Source organism: Mustelus asterias, chromosome 19, assembly GCF_964213995.1.
Source record: "Mustelus asterias chromosome 19, sMusAst1.hap1.1, whole genome shotgun sequence".
Classification (NCBI taxonomy): Eukaryota; Metazoa; Chordata; class Chondrichthyes; order Carcharhiniformes; family Triakidae; genus Mustelus; species Mustelus asterias.
The window spans coordinates 47188360-47204460 of record NC_135819.1 but is presented as its reverse complement, the minus strand read 5'-3'; positions in this window follow the sequence as shown (position 1 = coordinate 47204460).

Genomic DNA, 16101 nt, shown 5'->3' with positions numbered 1-16101 from the left:
GCTCACTATTGGTTCAGTAGATTTTCCACCCATTCTCAGCTAATGGGTTCCAGTGCCAGCAGTGAGCCAATTCTATTCCAATGACACGAAACCGCCTGCGAATGCAAGCTATATGGAGGACAATTTTTGTCTAGTGACTCAGAGTAAACATGAGTTAGGTGAACCAATGTGGAGGCCTGTGGAGTTACAGTTTGGAATTTCCCCATTGATTCTGACTGTCCACCATTTTTGTTGGGTCTGGAATCATGGCAGGCTGTGACTCAGTGCTCATTTAAAGTGTTTGCACTTTAAATCCCTGCTGGAAATTCAAATTTCTCAGCTTTTGGCATTTTTCTGTAGGTGTGTAGTTACCTGAAGGCTGTGGGAAACCCATGGTTAAGTTAGTGCGCGATCCTTAGGGGAAACCTATGGAGTCAGGAACGTTTTCAAAGGTAAATTTAAAAGGTCTTGTTAATGCCCTCTCATATCCCGCATACACCCTCTATGCCCCCTCATATTTTCAACATTTCCTCAACACTGCCTCATATTCTCTCCATACCCCCATGCCCAGTCTATGCATCCTCTGTATCCATTCTCCCAATATCCACTGTGTACAGGACGAATGAGTCATTGGAAAGTCTAACAAATCTTTGAAATGCTTTTGAAACTGACACAATAAGCAAAGAAACTTTGAAAATCTATCATTTTGTTTGAATGACATCTTTGGTACCTTGAAAGTTAGTATTTCCTGTTTTTCAATGCCTGTTTGTTTATTTAGGCAAGATTAATAAGTGTGAAGTCAATTAAAGTTTTTGTCAGTGATGCTAGGTTGGTTTATTGACATTGTTGGGAGGTTGTTTGCTGGGCAGTTTTTCTCAGAGTATTTTCAAAGCCTCGTTGCTTATTGTGTCAGTTTCAGGGACATTTCAAAGACTTGCCAGACCTGCTAATGGCTCATTGTGTCTCTACATAGTGGATACTGGGAGAATGGGTATGGAGGATGCATTGTGAGATTGGAAGGAGCATGAGGGGAGGAGGGGGGGATGAGGGGCCATGGGGTGTGGAGGGGATATGAGGGGGCATGGAGAGGAATGAAGGGGTGTGTGGAGGGGAAGATATATGAGGGCAAAAGGGCAAAAAACTCTGAATGGAATAGGCCAATGTGCCAGTAAATAAAGGCAGGCCCTTTAACTTGCCAGCTTCACCATCCACCCATCTCCATTCTCACCCCAACTCCAGCTTGCACCCAACATCCAGAGATCAAAATGCTGGGTGAGTTGGTTAACTTTTAGGTTTTGGGGCCATGATGCTGGAAAATGATCTGACTCACGGCTCCTGAATTCAGGCCGAAAATACAGTACAAAGAGGCATCAATGGAATATTAATGGGTTAAGTGTGTGGACAACATGGTGAGAGATAGAGTATAATGTGGGGAAGTGTGAGCTTATTCACTTTATTCACAACAATAGAAAGCAGAATATTTTTAAAATGTAGTAAATGCTGATGCTCAGCTGAACCTGGACATACTCGTAGAAGGCAAACAGAAAATTAACCTGCAAGTACAGCAAGCAATTAGGAAGGCAGACAGCATGTTTGCCTTTAGTGCAAGGGAATTGGAATACATGAAGTCTTGCTACAATTGTACACAGCTTTGTTGTAACCACAGCCAGAATACTGTGTACACTTTTGGTTTCCATCTTCAAGGAAGGATATACTTGCATTGGAGACATTACAGTGAAGATTCACTCACTGGTCCCTGGGATAAAGGGTTTGTCCTATGATAAGAGGCCAAATTGGTTTTATATTCTCAGGAGTTCAGAAGAATGAGACTTGGTCTCATTTAAACATGCAAGATTTGGAGGGAGCTTGACAGGGTAGACACTGAAGGAATGATCTTACCTACCATTCATGCCACACTCCCTCTGCAGCAAGGTCAGAGAATTTGGCAGCCAGCCAAATCTCTGTTCACTGCGGCCAGATGGGAAAATCCTGCCAGCGTGAACAGTGGTAAGATTCCAGCTCGAGAGTTTGTTTCCCTGGTGCATTCTTCATGGCAATGCCTTTATCAATCAGAGACCACTTGCAAACCAATCAGCACTCTCTTCACATGCAGTACAAATTGTTTTACCCTTTGAGATTAGGAATTCATGTAAATTTGTCCTGGTGAGTGCAAGACAAAAAGCTTCGACAGCATGTCTCCTTTTTTCAATAATACCACAGAATTCTATTTTCCATTCTATGGGTGAAATTCTCACATCTCGCCCATGCCACGTTTGGTGACGGGCGGGAGCGGAGAATCTATTGGGAGCCAAAAAGTCGGTAAACTGCAGCGTTAAGCCATGTTGCAATTCTCCCACTGGTGGGTTTATGGGGGAATCTGTCTTCTCACTGGCTGGTGGTGTGAATTCCATTTGCATTAATTTGCTTCTCATGAATACTCATTTAAACAGCTGGCCACCTGTATCTCGGCAATCTTGCATCACATGAGTGTGGAAGTTAGAATCTTCAGATTGAAGTTTCATAGTTTGAAAGTTAAACTGTGCGGAAGTTAAAGTGTTCAAATTAAGATTTCTCTGTACGGTAGTGGAAAATGTTTATCAGCTGACTGACCTTCAAAAGGAGTCAGTCTCTGCTATTTTTTCATAGGCCCCATAACATTTTCCTTTATCGGCCTTTACCAGAGGGTGAGCAAGACCAGGTTTTTTCCATAACAAATAGCAAAGGCAAAATATGAGGGTTTGCTGTGCAAATGAAGGATTAGCAGAAGGCAATCTTTCATCGAATTAGAAAGGGTGAAAAGCCGGGATTTAATTGGCAAATATGTATGTCAATAACAGATGTGAAAAATCTCTTGTTCCTGATTTGCTGTAATTGACTATAACTGCTGAGCTGTTTCTCTGTAACCTCAGAACTGCTCCGGCCATCCCGTGTTGCTCGGAGGGGATTCCCCTTGTGCACAAGTAATTAAAGACCTTGCATTGGATGCATGGTGTCCAGCGCTGTTTGTGTTAGAATTGGCTGAGTGCTTTCAGATTGCTGTTACCCAGAGAACTCTGACACGAACATGACATAATATTGGGCTAAAATCTGATTGATAAAGAGTGGCGTGCACAAGGTGATCCTCAGTTCGCAAGAGCCTTTCTGCTACAGTGCTGCACTGCTCACCACTCTGCCGGGGCAAACCGGTTCTGCCCTCCATCTCTATGCTGAGCTGGCCTTCAGAGACAGCACCATGCTGCGAGACCAGTAGTTCCCTAACTTTTTTCACTGGGCCGCACTTTCGGAATAAAAATTTGCTCACACCACACCGAATTTTTTATTGATAAGAAATACATTCAAAAACAAAAAGAAACAACTCCTAGCAGTGCTTGATTCATTACATAGAAGACAACTACTTTAGAATATGAACATAGAACATAGAACATTACAGCGCAGTACAGGCCCTTCGGCCCTCGATGTTGCGCCGACCAGTGGAACCAATCTAAAGCCCCTCTAATCTACACTATTCCAATATCATCCATATGTTTATCCAATAACCATTTGAATGCTCTTAATGTTGACGAGTCCACTACTGCTGCAGGCAGGGCATTCCACGCCCTTATTACTCTCTGAGTAGAGAACCTACCTCTAACATCTGTCCTATATCTCTCACCCCTCAATTTAAAGCTATGTCCCCTCGTGCTAGCCATCACCATCCGAGGAAAAAGGCTCTCACTATCCACCCTATCTAATCCTCTGATCATCTTGTATGCCTCTATTAAGTCACCTCTTAACCTTCTTCTCTCTAACGAAAACAATCTCAAGCCCCTCAGCCTTTTCTCATATGATTTTCCCACCATACCAGGCAACATCCTGGTAAATCTCCTCTGCACCCTTTCCAACACTTCCACATCTTTCCTATAATAGTGACCAGAACTGTACACAATAAATACGGCGACCAGAACTGTACGCAATGATCATGGGACATCCAGAAAGTATAAAACAATGCTTGTTTAAACGTTTCTTTGATTGTCCTTGAATCTTCCCATCCTCTCTCGCCGCACCAGTGTGGAGCGCCGCACCCTTTGGGAATCACTGTGCTAGACCCATGGACCCTCCTGACTCACTGAATCTGATCAGTACTGTGCCTGGGGTTGGGGAGTACAGGGGTCTCCTTGCCTCTGGTGCCACACAGAAGGAGGGCAGGGGGGGGAGAAGAAGGACGGGGGGGTGGGGGGGGAATGACAAGGCCTCACGGTGACATGCAGAAGGGCAAGGAGGTGGATGATGATGGTGATCAATGGAAGGCTGAGAGAAGACCAAGGGGAGGGAAACTGGACCTGACAAGGCTGCACAAAAACCTCACAAATAAGGGAGTCAAATGGATACTACCCCATTTACTGGAAGGGGATGCATGAAGACTCCAGATGCCCTGCAAGTGAGGGGCTCAGGGGAAGGGTTGTGAATCGAGGAACAGGCTTCCTTTGTGGTTGTTAGCCTTTTCTCTCTGGGTTGCTGACATCCTGTACAGTCTGGTAATAACCGGTGGCCTGGAGAGGGTGATATGAGTGTGCTGGACTGGTATTTAAATATGGCACTGGACCTTTGAACCCGCCAACTGAATCAGTTGCCGGTCTGCTGAGAGGTTTGGAGAGGAACACACCTGTGCATAACAAATGAGGTTCCAAGCACAGAATCTGGCATGGGGTCCTGCCATTCTAGCCAAAGGGAAAGACACCACCATTCTAGCCAAAGGGAAAGACACCACCAAAGAAAGTAGGAAAGAACTCAAACGAGGAATTAGAAGGGCAAAAAGGGTCACGAAATGTCCTTGGCAGACAGGATTAAGGAGAATCCCAAGGCATTATTCATACGTTAGGAATAAAAGGGTTGTCAGGGAAAAAATCGGACCTCTCAGGGACAAAAGTGGGGAATTATGCTTAGAGCCCAAAGAAGTAGGGGAGATCCTAAATGAATACTTTGCGTCGGTATTCACAAAGGAGAGGGATGTGTTGACTGGGAGTGTCTCGGAGGGGAGTGTTGACCCGTTAGCGAAAATCTCCATTACAAGGGAGGAAGTGTTAAGTTTTTTAGGGAATATAAAGACTGACAAATCCCCAGGGCCTGATGGAATCTATCCAAGGCTGCTCAGGGAGACGAGAGATGAAATCGCTGGACCTCTGATGCAAATCTTTGTCTCGTCACTGGACACAGGTGAGGTCCCAGAGGATTGGAGGATAGCCAATGTGGTCCCGTTATTTAAGAAGGGTAGGAAGAATAACCCGGTAATTATAGGCCGGTGAGCTTGAGGTCCGTGGTAGGGAAGTTGTTGGAGAGGTTCTGAGAGATAGGATGTATGCGCATTTAGAAAGGAATAAACTCATTAACGATAGTCAGCATGGTTTTGTGAGAGTGAGGTCATGCCTCACTAACCTGGTGGAGTTTTTTGAAGAAGTGACTAGAATGGTTGACGAGGGAAGCGCCGTGGATTTCGTCTATATGGACTTTAGTAAAGCGTTTGACAAAGTCCCTCATGGTAGGTTGGTGCAAAAGGTTGGATCTCATGGGATAAAGGGGGAGGTGGCTAGATGAGTGGTGAACTGGCTTGGTCACAGAAGACAGAGGGTGGTTGTGGAAGGGTCTTTTCCCAGCTGGATGCCTGTGACTAGTGGTGTTCCGCAGGGCTCTGTATTGGGACCTCTGCTGTTTGTGATTTATATAAACGATCTGGAAGAAAGTGTAACTGGGGTGATCAGTAAGTTTGCGGACGACACGAAAATGGCTGGACTTGCAGATAGTGAGGAACATTGTCAGAGGCTACAGAAGGATATAGATAGGCTGGAAATTTGGGCAAAGAAATGGCAGATGGAGTTCAATTCAGATAAATGCGAAGTGATGCATTTTGGTAGAACTAACGTAGGGGGGAGCTATACGATAAATGGCAGAACCAAAAAGGGTGTAGATACGCAGAGGGACCTGGGTGTGCAAATCCACAGATCCTTGAAGGTGACGTCACAGGCGGAGAAGGTAGTGAAGAAGGCATATGGCATGCTTGCCTTTATAGGACGGGGCATAGAGTATAAAAGTTGGGGTCTGATGTTGCAGTTGTATAGAACGTTGGTTCGGCCGCATTTGGAATACTGCGCCCAGTTCTGGTCGCCACACTACCAGAAGGACGTGGAGGCTTTAGAGAGAGTACAGAGGAGGTTTACCAGGATGTTGCCTGGTATGGAAGGGCTTAGTTATGAGGACAGATTGGGTAAACTGGGGTTGTTCTCACTGGAAAGACGGAAGATGAAGGGTGACCTAATAGAGGTGTATAAAATTATGAAAGGCATAGATAGGGTGAACGGTGGGAAGCTTTTTCCCACGTCGGTGGTGACGTTCACGAGGGGTCATAGGTTCAAGGTGAAGGGGGGGAGGTTTAACACGGATATCAGAAGGACGTATTTTACACGGAGGGTGGTGGGGGCCTGGAATGCGCTGCCGGGCAAGGTGGTGGAGGCGGACACACTGGGAACATTTAAGACTTTTGGTAGAACTAACGTAGGGGGGAGCTAGTGGTTAGCACTGCTGCTTCACAGCTCCAGGGTCCCGGGTTCGATTCCCGGCTCGGGTCACTGTCTGTGTGGAGTTTGCACATTCTCCTCGTGTCTGCGTGGGTTTCCTCCGGGTGCTCCGGTTTCCTCCCACAGTCCAAAGATGTGCGGGTTAGGTTGATTGGCCAGGTTAAAAATTGCCCCTTAGAGTCCTGGGATGCGTAGGTTAGAGGGATTAGCGGTTAAAATATGTGGGGTGGGATTGTGGTCGGTGCAGACTCGATGGGCCGAATGGCCTCCTTCTGCACTGTAGGGTTTCTATGATTTTTATGATTTCTATGACTTATCTAGATAGCCACATGAACGGAGTGGGAATGGAGGGATACAAAAGAATGGTCTAGTTTGGACCAGGGAGTGGCGCGGGCTTGGAGGGCCGAAGGGCCTGTTCCTGTGCGGTATTGTTCTTTGTTCTTTGGAACTGTCTGTCACCGCACTTAGTCTCAAAAATGGCGAATTCTGCCCAATGACTTTAAGTCTTTTTTTTCAGGGTTGATCGGTGCAATTCTCCTATCTGGGACTGAGTTCCATGGTGGGGCCGGGGATAAAGAGTGTATCCACTCGTAGAGGCTGACAGGAAACCATGACATATCTTCCGGCCGCAAAGCCATTAGTTATGCACCCTGAAGTTTAGCACTGTATTCCATGATGGGGTGGGTTTGATTGTGTGATCATATCTGGGTGTATATTTAAAAGGTGCCCAATATCACTGACCCATCACAGAAGAGAGAATGTGGGCCTCCTGAGAAAGCAAATGGATCTCCAGCAACACTTTGAGGCTGGAACATGGGCTGCCATGATGATACTGAGGCTGGAAGGTGCACCTGATAGATGCTCTCTCTTGTGGTTTTCCAGGGTCCATGGTGGCTGGTGGCCCCCATTCTGCAATCTGAAGGTAGCCCCGGGCATTCTTCAGGCAAGTCCCAACGTGTTCTGGGCTGGCGTATTATCCCACTGCAGAGGGTTGGGCCTGGAGGGGGAAGACTCTAGTTTGGCCCTTATCTGCATAGACACATAGAAACTAGAAGCAGGAATAGGCCATTTGGCCTTTTGAGCCTGCTCTGCCATTCATTTTGATCATGGCTGATCATCAAATTCAATATCCTGATCCCCCCTTCTCCCCCATATATCTTGATCCCTTTAGCCCCAAGAGCTATATGTGGTTTCTTCTTGAAATCAGACAACGTTTTGGCCTCAACTACTTTCTGTGGTAGTGAATTCCATACATTCACCACCCTCTGGGTGAAGAAATTTCTCCTCACTTCAGTTCTAAAAGGTTTGCCCCTTATCCTCAAAGGGAAGTCCAGATTAAACTGCATTTATTTCAATGCAAGAGGGCTGACGGGCAAAGCAGATGAACTCAGGGCATGGATGAGTACATGGGACAGGGATATTATAGCAATTACTGAAACATGGCTAAGGGAGGGACAGGATTGGCAGCTCAATGTTCCAGGGTACAGATGCTATAGGAAAGATAGAACAGGAGGTAAGGGAGAAGGGGGAGTTGCATTTTTGATTAGGGAAAACATCACGGCAGTACTGAGAGGGGATATATCCGAGGGTTCGGCCACTGAGTCTATGTGGTGAACCATAGATAGTTACCACTATGGGTACTTGTACATATGTTACTCTTGTTACTGTTGGGGTTAGGGTTTGGGTGTTCCACCTGTTATTATTGTTTATGTGGTACACTCCGTTCGGCTCACCCTTCTTACAGGAGTATAAAGGTCACTGCTACTTCCTAGTAGCCTTTAGTCTGGGATAATATTGTTAAGTAGTGTGCTCCTATTTTGTTGTGAATAAAAGCCTTTATTCCCGGGTACGTCCTAGCCTCCCGTGTGAATCAATCGCGCATCAGTCTATATGGGTAGAACTGAGAAATAAGAAGGGGGAAATCACTTTGATAGGGTTGTACTATAGGCCCCCAAATAGTCACTGGGAAATTGAGGAGCAAATATGTAAGAAGATTACAGATAACTCCAAGAACAATAGGGTGGTAATGGTAGGGGATTTTAACTTTCCCAACATTGACTGGGACAGCCATAGTATTAGAGGGTTGGATGGAGAGAAATTTGTGGAGTGCATTCAGGAGGAATTTCTCATTCAGTATGTGGATGGCCCGACTAGAGAGGGGACAAAACTTGACCTCTTCTTGGGAAATAAGGAAGGGCAGATGACAGAAGTGTTAGTGAGGGATCACTTTGGGACCAGTGACCATAATTCTACTAGTTTTAAGATAGCTATGGAGAATGATGGGTCTGGCCTAAAAATTAAAATTCTAAATTGGGGCAAGGACAATTTTGATGGTATCAGGCAGGAACTTTCAAAAGTTAATTGAGGGAAGGCAAAGGGACGTCTGGTAAGTGGGAGGCTTTCAAAAGTGTGTTAACTAGCATACAGGGTAAGCACATTCCTCTTAGAGTGAAGGGCAAGGCTGGCAGAAGTAGGGAATCCTGGATGACGCAGGATATTGAGGCTCTGGCCAAGAAGAAGAAGGAGGCACATGACATGAATAGGCAGCTGGGATCAAGTGAATCCCTTGAAGAGTATAGAGGGTGTAGGAGTAGAGTTAAGAGAGAAATCAGGAGGACAAAAAGGGACACGAGATTGTTTTGGCAGATAAGGCAAAGGAGAATCCAAAGAGCTTCTACAAATACATAAAGGGCAAAAGAGTAACAAGGGAGAGAGTAGGGCCTCTTAAGGATCAACAAGGTCATCTGTGTGCGGATCCACAAGCGATGGGTGAGATCCTAAATGAATATTTCTCATCAGTATTTACTGTTGAGAAAAGCATGGATGTTAGGGAACTTGGGGAAATAAATAGTGATGTCTTGAGGAGTGTACATATTACAGAGAAAGAGGTGCTGGAAGTCTTAAAGCGCATCAAGGTAAATAAATCCCCAGGACCTGATGAAGTGTATCCCAGGACATTGTGGGAGGCTAGGGAGGAAATTGCGGGTCCCCTAGCAAAGATATTTGAAACATCGATAGTCACAGATGAGGTGCCTGAAGATTGGAGGGTGGCAAATGTGCCTTTGTTTAAAAAGGGCTCCAGGGAAAAGCTTGGGAACTATAGGCCGGTGAGCCTCACATCTGTGGTGGGTAAGTTGTTGGAAGGTATTTTGAGAGACAGGATCTACAGGCATTTAGAGACGCAAGGACTGATTAGGGACAGTCAGCATGGCTTTGTGAGTGGAAAATCATGTCTCACAAATTTGATCGAGTTATTTGAAGGGTAACCAAGAAGGTAGATGAGGGCAGTGCAGTTGATGTTGTCTACATGGTCTTTAGCAAGGCCTTTGACAAGATACCACATGGTAGGTTGTTGCATAAGGTTAAATCTCATGGGATCCAGGGAGAGGTAGCTAAATGGATACAAAATAGGCTGGATGACAGAAGACAGAAGGTGGTTGTAGAGGGTTGTTTTTCAAACTGGAAACCTGTAACCAGCGATGTGCCTCAGGGATCAGTGCTGGGTCCACTGTTATTTGTCATTTGTATTAATGATTTGGATAAGAAATAGGAGGCATGGTTAGTAAGTTTGCAGATGACACCAAGATTGGTAGCATAGTGGACAATGAAGAAGGTTATCTCGGATTGCAACGGGATCTTGACCAATTGGGCCAGTAGGCTGACGAATGGCAGATGGAGTTTAATTTGGATAAATGCGAGGTGATGCATTTTGGTAGATTGAACCAGGGCAGGAGTTACTCAATTAATGGTAGGGCATTGGGGAGAGTTACAGAACAAAGAGATTTAGGGGTACATGTTCATAGCTCCTTGAAAGTGGAGTCACAGGTGGACAGAGTGGTAAAGAAGGCATTCAGCATGCTTGGTTTCATTGATCATAACATTGAATACATGAGTTGGGATGTCTTGTTGAAGTTGTACAAGGCATTGATAAGGCCACACTTGGAATGCTGTGCACAGTTCTGGTCACCCTATTATAGAAAGGGTACTATTAAACTAGAAAGCGTGCAGAAAAGATTTACTAGGATGCTACTGGGACTTGATGGTTTGAGTTATAAGGAGAGGCTGGATAGACTGGGACTTTTTTTTCTGGAGCGTAGAAGGCTGAGGGGTGATCTTATAGAAGTCTATAAAATAATGAGGGGCACAGATCAGCTAGATAGTCAATATCTTTTCCCAAAGGTAGGGGAGTCTAAAACTAGAGGGCATAGATTTAAGGTGAGAGGGGAGAGATACAAAAGTGTCCAGAGGGGCAATTTTTTCACACAGAGGGTACTGAGTGTCTGGAACAAGATGCCAGAGGTAGTAGTGGAGGCGGGTACAATTTTGTCTTTTAAAAAGCATTTAGACAGTTACATGGGTAAGATGGGTATAGAGGGATATGAGCCAAACGCAGGCATTTGGGATTAGCTTAGGGGTTTTTAAAAAAGGGTGGCATGGACAAGTTAGGCTGAAGTGCCTGTTTCCATGCTGTAAACCCCTATGACTCTATGACTCTATGACCCCTAGTTCTGGACTCCCCCACCATTGGGAACACTCTTTCTGAATCTACCCTGTCTGATACTGTTAGAATTTAATACATTTCTAAGAGATCCCCTCTCACTCTTCTGAACTCTATTAATATAATCTTTACCGACTTAGTTTCTCCTCATATGACAGACCTGCCATCCCAGGAATCAACCTGGACTACATGGAAAGTGTTCAGGGATGTTGTGAAAGGTGCTACATAAATACAAGTCATTCTGTCTCAGGGCTGATTTTCCTCTGTTACACCAATGTAACCTAGGAGGGCAGATACACGCCATTTGAGGGACATAGATCAGGTAAATAGGAAGATATGTTTCCCCTCGGTAGAGGGATCAATAACCAGAGGATGTAGATTTAAGATAAGAACCAGGAGATTAAGGGGAATTTGGGGAAAAACCTTTTCACCCAGAGAGTGGTGGGAATCTGGAACTCATTACCTGAAAGGGTGGTAAAGGTGGGAACCTTCACAACATTTAAGATTTAGATGAGTGCTTGAAATGCCATAGCAGACAAGGCTGCAGACCAAGTGCTGGAAAATAGGATTAGAATAGATAGATGCTTGACAGAATCACAGAAACCCTACATTGCAGAAGAGGCCATTTGGTCCATCAGGTCCGCACCGACAACAATCCCACCTAGGCCTTATCCCATTAACCTCACATATTTACCCTGCTAATCTACATATCCCAGGACACAAAGGGGCAATTTAGCATGGCCAGTGCACCTAACCTGCACATCTTTGGACTGTGGGAGGAAACCGGAGCACCTGGAGGAATCCCATGCAGACACGGGGAGAACGTGCAGACTCTACACAGACAGTGACCTAAGCCGGGAATCGAATCCAGGTCGCTGGAGCTGTGAGGCAGCAGTGCTAACCACTATGCCACTGTGCTGCCGTAATAGCCGGCATAGACATGATGGGCCCGAAGGTCTTTGTGCTGAATCTAATACAATGAGGGCCAGTTAAACCGAGTCCTGAGCCATTTCTATTTGTCAGGATTGTCACAGTAAGAAAAATGCCTGCTGACTTATGTGCAGATGTATGCAAATGATGTAGTAATGGTGCATGACATCATGCATCCAATTTCCTGTCATTTTCTGCTTCATTTGCATTGAATATAATGTCCGCCTGTTTAATGTCCGCCTGCCAGGATCAGCTGCCAAGAAAAGGCACAATTTAAAGGGACAAAACAGGTTAAAGTTGTTTTGCCTGGAAAAACCTTATTTCTGGATTTAAGTGCTGATGCTTGAGAGATGATAGGCTTTACAATTTTATTTCTGTCAGATTTAAACACTTAACCTCTTTTAGATTTGCTGAGACTATCATGTACCACGGCATGGACTCAATTTATTGCAGCTTTACTCCTATTTGGTTGCTCATTGTCCAGTCATTCTGCCACTGTTTGTCCTTCCTCTTGCTTTGAATCTGCTCTAATGCACCATTTCCTCCTTCCAGTTTTCTCCCCTCCTCCAATTCGCAATGTTTGGAGCAGTCAATTTAAATACTTCTCCACCGCTAGTTGGGTGAACTTTGGTTCATAATCGGAGCATTCTGCACCCATCCTTGACATGGCCAATGACACTCTCCTTTCATTTATAAAATTTGAACAGACTACTTTTGGTCAACATTTGCTATCCTTATTTGAGCCTCACTGCCAACACAAGATTTAATAGAATCATAGAATCCCCACAGTGCAGAAGAAGGCCACTCGGCCCATCAAGTCTGCACTGACAACAATCCCACCCAGGCCTACGCCTGCTCTTTGCAGTAACCCCATGCATTCACCCTGCTAATTCCCCTGACAATAAGGATCAATTAAACATGGCTAATCTACCTAACTTGCACTTCTTTGGACTGCGGGAGGAAACCCATGCAGACACGGGGAGAATTTACAAACTCCACACAGTCAGCCGAGGCTGGAATTGAACCCGGGACCCTGGTACAGTGAGGCAGCAGTGCTAACCACTGTGCCACTGTGTACATTTCTTGCCACCAAATATTTCTTACATGCAAAGCGTAAAAGATGATTTCTGCAAAGTGAGCTAAGTTCCTACAAATTAAAGCGTGATATGGGGCGGCACGGTAGCACAGTGGTTAGCACTGCTGCTTCACAGCTCCAGGGTCCCGGGTTCGATTCCCGGCTCGGGTCACTGTCTGTGTGGAGTTTGCACATTCTCCTCGTGTCTGCGTGGGTTTCCTCCGGGTGCTCCGGTTTCCTCCCACAGTCCAAAGATGTGCGGATTAGGTTGATTGGCCAGGTTAAAAATTGCCCCTTAGAGTCCTGAGATGCGTAGGTTAGAGGGATTAGTGGGTAAATATGTGGGGGTAGGGCCTGGGTGGGATTGTGGTCGGTGCAGACTCGATGGGCCGAATGGCCTCCTTCTGCACTGTAGGGTTTCTATGATGTCCTTATGTATGTTCTTATATTAATCCACACTTAGAACCTGGATGGGATTGTGGTTAGTGCAGACTTGTTGGGCCGAATGGCCTCCTTCTGCACTGTCGGGATTCTATGATTATTTGTACAACATCTGACATTGTAGAGTTCAGTAAGAAGTCTCACAACACCAGGTTAAAGTCCAACAGGTTTATTTGGTAGCAAATACCAAATAAACCTGTTGGACTTTAACCTGGTGTTGTGAGGCTTCTTACTGTGCTTACCCCAGTCCAACGCCGGCATCTCCACATCATTGTAGAGTTCCCCAGGGTTCAACAGAACTTCCCTGTTGTTATAATGTAGTTGATGTTTCAGTCTTTTTCTAGTCATGGAGCTGTGGCTGCATTTTATTTACCAGCTTTTATTAAAAGTCAAAATGAAATTGGATGAATGATCAACAGACTACACAATGACAACAACTCATACTTATATAGCACCTTTAACAAAATCAAATATCGCAGGGGCCATTCTAAAACCTCGGCACCTCCCTCTGCGCTTGGATCCTGAACTTCCTAACTCACAGACCACAATCAGTAAGGATAGGCAACAACACCTCCTCCACGATAATCCTCAACATCGGTGCCCCAGAAGGCTGTGTTCTCAGCCACCTACTATACCCCTTTTCATTTATAAAGAATCTAGTGCACTGGTCTGGCAACAATAATCTCTCCCTCAATGTCAACAAAACGAAGGAGATTGTCATCGACTTCAGGAAGCTAAAGGAGAACATGCCCCTGTCTACATCAATGGGGACGAAGTAAAAAGGGTCGAGAGCTTCAAGTTTTTAGGTGTCCAGATCACCAACAACCCGTCCTGGTCCCCCATGCCGACACTATAGTTAAGAAAGCCCACCAATGCCTCTACTTTCTCAGAAGACTAAGGAAATTTGGCGTGTCAGCTACGACTCTCACCAACTTTTACAGATGCACCATAGAAAGTATTCTTTCTGGTTATATCACAGCCTGCTCTGCCCAAGACTGCAAGGAACTACAGAAGGCCCAATCCATCACGCAAACCAGCCTTCCATCCATTGACTCTGTCTACACTTCCCGCTGCCTCGGCAAAGCAGCCAGTATAATTAAGGACCCCACACACCCCGGACATTCTCTCTTCCACTTTTTTCCTTCGGGAAAAGATACAAAAGTCTGAGGTCATGTACCAACCGACTCAAAAACAGCTTCTTCCCTGCTGCTGCTGTCAGACTTTTGAATGGACTTAGCTTGCATTAAGTTGATCTTTCTCTACACCCTAGCTATGACTGTAACACTACATTCTGCACTCTCTCGTTTCTTTCTCTATGAACAGTATGCTTTGTCTGTATAGCGCGCAAGAAACAATACTGTTCACTGTATGTTAATACATGTGACAATAATAAATCAAATCAAAGAAACAAAGTCTGACTTTGGATTGCAACATTTAACTTATACTTCCTTGGTTCAGAAAATAAACGGTGCAACATTTCGATCTCCTCTAATAACCCTGAACATGAAGGACCATGCTGAGAGCACATACCTTACACATGAAATGGAAGCCTACAAAGCCCTCGCATACTCACCTCCATACAGTAAAACAGAAGAAACTGATGAACTGGAGCTGTCAACCAACATCATTAAAAGAGCTGGTCGGTATGTCTAATATAACGAGGCCTCCACCACCTCCTTCTCGTGGGTCAGGAATAAGCACTTGCCTCTTTTCACAGCTTCTGTAAACAGCATCTCAAACAGTAACAACTTCTTAACTGAGGATGTAAAAAGGTCATTGACGTCATCTGATGATATTTGCATCGTTGAACACCTAACCTCTCAAAGCCATTTGTTTGTACAGTTGGGGCCAGCCATCTTTCACAGAAAAGTGATCCTGACACAAGACAGCAAGCACTCCCAGGTTTGGTATTACACAGGCAAATGCTTCCTCTACTCCAACAACACTCCACTGCTCCAAAGCAATTTATTCTCATTTCCCACACCAACAATCCCACGGCTTTTTTGAATGAGACTGCTAATTTCTGTTAAATTAAGGCAGGGAACTATAGGCTCCTGGCCATGCAGAACTGGATTGATGCTGCCCAAACCCACTTCACAAAGGACAGAGGAGATGTTAATCGCATCAATGTGGAATGGATTTAAATTCAGGTTCCAAAGTGAAGACATAGAGTCAGTGATTAATCCACTGCACCATCCAACTTTTCCAAAGAATGTCTTTAAACTCTGAGCACACATACGAATGTAGATTCCTTTCAACACAGAGTCGAATCATAGAATCCCAAAAGTGCAGAAGGAGGCCATTTGGCCCATTGAGGTTGCACTGACTCACTGACAGCGCATCTTACCCAGGCCCACTCCCCTATCATATACCTGTAACCCACGCATTTATCCAGCTAATCCCTCTAAGCTACACATCTTGGGTCACTAAGGGGCAATTTACCACAGCCAATCCAACATGCACATCTTTGGACTGTGGGAGGAAACTGGAGAATCCGTAGGAAACACATGCAGACATGGGGAGAACATGCAATCTCTGCATAGACGATCACCCAAGGCTGGAACTGAACCCAGGTCCCTGGAGCTGTGAGTCAACAGTGTTAACCATTGTGCCACTGTGCCGCTCCAAAC